Source organism: Dreissena polymorpha, chromosome 8, assembly GCF_020536995.1.
Source record: "Dreissena polymorpha isolate Duluth1 chromosome 8, UMN_Dpol_1.0, whole genome shotgun sequence".
NCBI classification, from domain to species: Eukaryota; Metazoa; Mollusca; class Bivalvia; order Myida; family Dreissenidae; genus Dreissena; species Dreissena polymorpha.
Window position 1 is genome coordinate 40,608,882 of NC_068362.1, and position 5,073 is coordinate 40,613,954.

The following is a 5,073-nucleotide window of genomic DNA, read 5'->3' on the forward strand; positions in this document are numbered from 1 at the left end:
TAAACAGCATTTATAACAGTTAGTATTCATCTTCGCATTATAAATGCTAAGCGAGATATTAATTCATATACTGTTCTGTATTTATCGTGGTCAGTAATGAGCTGATAAATCATTTCGCCAGTGACGTCGTGATCAAAAATTTGCTTTTATCTTGAACAACTAAAACTTTCTTCGGTGTTTAAGAATATGAGGCTGAGGCATGCTCTGTGAAAAGGGAGTTTAATGCATGTGCGTAAAGTGTTGTCCCAGATAAGCTTGTTCAATTCGCACAGGCTAATCAGGTACGACACTCTCCACCTTAACTGGATTTTTGCTAAGAAAAGACTTATCTTAAACAGAAAATATAAAAGCGGACTGCACGTGCTAATCTGGGACGACACTTTACACATGCATTAAACCCCCTTTTCACGGAGCATGGCTCATGTGCAGATTTACGTAGTTCTTCACAAGTAAGTGTCTTATTATACATTTGTAAAATACTAATTAGTTCTTAAAAAAATATGTTCATGGATAACATTTATGAAAAAACAACGACATTATATCAAGGTTTGACTGCGTCTTTGTTTATAAAAATGTATTATTAAACGTACCGCACAATCAAATTATTGTTAGTATTATAGACTTAAGTTTGTTTTAATTAAAAAAAAGATATTGTACTATGATTTTACTACACACTGAACAAGTAGAATTAATGCTATGGCCGACCAATCTCTACAAGGTCTAGTGGGTGGGGTATTCAACAAATGGCCTATGTAGAGCAAGATGATGTATTTAATAATACATAAAGTAAAGACGTATTTAACAAGATATATTGAAATAATCTTATGTGGGTATGTTTTAACAACACTTTGTAAGTTATAATCATTTATGCTGTCACATGTAGCAACTAGAATAAGCGCACATTGCGAGTCCTTAAAATAATATCAATAAATAGTTATACCAAAGATAAATATCTTGATAGATCTAAGGTAAAATACACACATTTCGTCATGATTAATTGATGTATAAGTCATTTTTGTCTCGGATTAATCAACAGTTAATCAACAATAGTTTTGGTATTGATTCCATCCTCTTATTGTCTTAATAATCAACAAATTAAAAATGAGAAGGCTTGTTAGCAATTAATAAATTGTATATTTAAAACTTTCATTTGTATCAGCTTTGTCGAAAAATACGGTGGTCTCCTCGTGCAAATACCAAAGAACATACAGTACGTCCTAAAACCAGCTCTTTGGCGACAGCGCTGTAAAATACAAGTATATGAAAAGGTTATGGAAAACGACTATATAGGTTAAGAACAATGCATTAAACGGAATTATATTCATAGGCCAGTAATACAAGGACAGGGGTTAGGCTACCATGATATTTTAGAAAAATGATTTCAATGGTAAAATGATGCCTCTATGTGTGATGTATCGATCTTAAACTTAGCCATTCATCAATAATATATCCGGTTAATACAGGATTTTCATTATTTAATAAAATTATAATTAGTACGACTCTCTGATCTCTCGCTCACATAGCTGTCTGGTTAGCGCTGTGGTTAGAGCACAGGCGACCCGGGTGCAATGCCCGCTCCTAGCGCATGCGGGTGTGGTCAGTGGTTACCATACCGGGCAGGTAAGTTTTCATCCAGGTACATGTACTTCGGTTGCCCCGGACAGCACAAGATTACACCAAATATTACATATATCATTCGGTACAAACACACAGCTGGAAATTGCAGATAGAATTCGAAGTTCGTCAAAACTTTCGTGAGTCAAGAAAGTTAACCCATTTATGCCTAACGTCTAGAAAAAAGGCCTTGGCAAACAGCGTAGACCCAGATGAGACGTCGCTTGATACGGCATCTCATCAGGGTCCCTCTACGCTGTTTGCGTAAAGGAATTTCTGTAAGAAATATTATAAATATAGAAATTAATATATACTATACATCCCTAATTTTGGAAATAAATTTATCCGATTTAGAAGGATGGGAGAGTCCACTAGGCATAAATGGGTTATTAAGGATTGCTGGGGCACATTTGATGCAGCCACTGATGCGGAGGGACCACATAAACATCGGGAAAAAACACGCGCACGCACAAACACACACACACACGTTCTCGTTGAACGTAAAAACTGGTGTTGATGAATTTTACGAGTACAAAGCGATAGTTTGTCAAATATTTACCTTAATGCATGATGATCTTTCCGTCATCAACCTCGTCGGTTATTCCCGAGACGGTTGTTCAGGTTGTTTAGATTGATGAATCTATTGTTTCGGTTGTTTAGATTATTGAATACATTGTTCCGATTGTTTAGATTGTTGAATCCATTGTTCCAGTTGTTTAGATTGTTGAATCCATTGTTTCGGTTGTTTAGATTGTTGAATCCATTGTTCCAGTTGTTTAGATTGTTGAATCCATTGTTTCGGTTGTTTAGATTGTTGAATCCATTGTTCCAGTTGTTTAGATTGTTGAATCCATTGTTTCGGTTGTTTAGATTGTTGAATCCATTGTTCCAGTTGTTTAGATTGTTGAATCCATTGTTTCGGTTGTTTAGATTGTTGAGTACGTTGTTTCCAGTGTTAAGTAGATTGTTGAATCCATTGTTTCGGTTGTTTAGATCGTTGAATACGTTGTTTACAGTGTTAAGTAGATTGTTTGTTATCAGGCTGTTTCCCAGGCGATTGTTTCTTTGACCTAAAGCACAAGTTATAAGAAACACAATAAAATGAACACAGATTGAAACAAAGACGGCACCGATTATTTTAAGCTGACTTGAAAAATTATCGGGTAAAAGTGCACATATTAAAAAGAATGGAATGTTCGCCTTTAATTTTGATATACATTGAATCGACGATTGTGTTATTTATCTTCAAAATATAATAGGACTACATTGGCTATTTTACACGAAAGGACATTCGCTGGCCATTCTGATCAAGCCATACATGTAGAGCGAATATATTTAAAACTGAATATATTTTCGTCAATATATTAACAACTTCTTCTTTATGTGAAATAAAGCTTAAACTTGTCTTCTCTTCGCAAATATAAAAGCAATTGGCAATATATGAGCAACGTTCTGATAAAAATGGGCTTAATGCATTTTCGTAAAATGTCATGCCATATTAGACTTTGCAGTCCCCACATGCTTATCAGGCACGACACTTTCCGCCGAGACTGGATTGTCGTTGAGAAGTGACTTTATTTAAACGAAATATTATATGAAAGCTTACTGCCCAGGCAAATTTGGCACTATTGTTCTTTACAGTAAGGCAACAAATCTTACCAGACAAATTTAAACATGACCCCGTTGGCAACGCTTTTATTTTATATTCAGTCTTGTATTTGGGCCGCGCTCTGAGAAAATGGAGTTTAATGCATGTGCATAAAGTGTCGTCCCAGATTAGCCTGTGCAGTCCGCACATGCTAATCAAGGACGTCACTCTCTGCATAAACTTCAGTTTTGCTAAGAAGACTTTCTTTAAACGAAAACTATCATAATGCAGAAGAAAGCGTCGTCCCTTATAAGCCTCTGCGAACGGGATACCCATACAAACTCAACCTCATACCGATGAAAAATGTATTAAAATCTCCACGATGATTGAAATTAAATTGAGTTACAATTGAATGTTCTATGGAACAGATACTAGAAGCCTACCTTCAACTGTCGCCATGGTAACGAACACAATCACCAGCACCACCAACAGCAGCTTGTTCATCCTGGCAACCACGTTGAGTTAAAACCTAAACTGTTCAAAACCTGCAAGCTTATATTAACGACAACGTCACTTAGACAATCAAATGTTGTGTCGTTTATATAGACACAAACATCACGTTTTACATTGGAAAATAAGGTTTATCAATAATAAACAACAAAGGTCGCTGTCCAAATACTGATCTTGTTTCAGTTGATTTATGGTAAAGGGCCTTCAGGACATTACAATCAAGTTATGTTGCTTAATGGAAGTAACGTGTAAGAGCTAACGCGACATCGTTTACATGAAAATGCTAAAACGTGTAAGTTCATCAATAAAAAAATGCAATTGAGTCGCGTTCTGAGAAAACTGGGTTTTATGCGTGTGCGTAAAGTGTCGTCTCAGATTAGCATTTGCATTTCGCACAGGATAATCAGGGACGACCCTTTCCGCCTAAACTGGATTTCGTGTTGAAGAGACTTCCTTTAAACGAAAAATACCATAAACGCGAAAAGAGTCGTCCCTGATTAGCCTGTGCGAACTGCACAGGCTAATCTGGGATGCCACTGTACGCACATACATTAAGCCCCGTTTTCTCAGAATGTGTTTTAAATAATGCGAATGCTGCTGGTCACGAATCTTTATTGTTACAAGTTTTCGGTCTTGGTGTTGGTCCCAGTGACCAAGGTCAGACAGGTATACAATGTACTTGTATTTGTTGACCAGTGATACACGGTATAGTGATTGAACGTACAAAACCGCTCATCCTTAACCCATTTATGCCTAGTGGACTCTACCATCCTTCTAAATTGGATCAATTTATTTCCAAAATTAGGGGTTTCTATTATATTTTTTTCTATATTTAGAATACTTCTTACATAAATTCCTTTAAGCAAACAGCGCAGACCCTGATAAGACGCCGCATCAAGCGGCGTCTCATCTAGGTCTACGCTGTTTGTCAAGGCCTTTTTTCTAGACGCTAGGCATAAATGGGTTAAAACACTGACGTCATTTTAATTATTGCAATACATTTGCAAGAATGCTCTTTTTCTGTTTGAGTTTTGTGTAAGAAGTTTTTATTACTTCTGCAGCTTCTAGTTAGCAACTCGAATAATTGAAAACTATGTAAATGTATAACGAACGCTTCTAATTTCACATCAATTACATAATAAAGCGCAACTCGAAAAAAACAGCATAACATATACGTACCTTTGACACAAGACATAAACGAGGAGTGATAAAACAGTTCGTGCAATATATTAAAAAAAAACACAACTAAAAGTTGGAAATTGTCGCATTCAAACTAAATATGCATTAAAGTCGCTATCACGCTCACCAATACATACGGCTACTGTATTATGCTATATAAAAACATTCGACAACAAGTAGTA

General features: G+C 36.0%; 1 long non-coding RNA gene across 1 annotated transcript; it reads right to left on the bottom strand.

Moving 5' to 3' along the window:
- Nucleotides 1-789: 789 nt before the first annotated feature.
- Nucleotides 790-3,736, bottom strand: LOC127843242 (uncharacterized). Its single transcript, XR_008032152.1, has 3 exons — nt 3,646-3,736; nt 2,174-2,684; nt 790-1,243 (listed from the first exon to the last, which is right to left on the bottom strand). It is a non-coding gene; the product is annotated as an uncharacterized LOC127843242 (long non-coding RNA).
- Between the last annotated feature and the right edge of the window lie 1,337 nt (nt 3,737-5,073).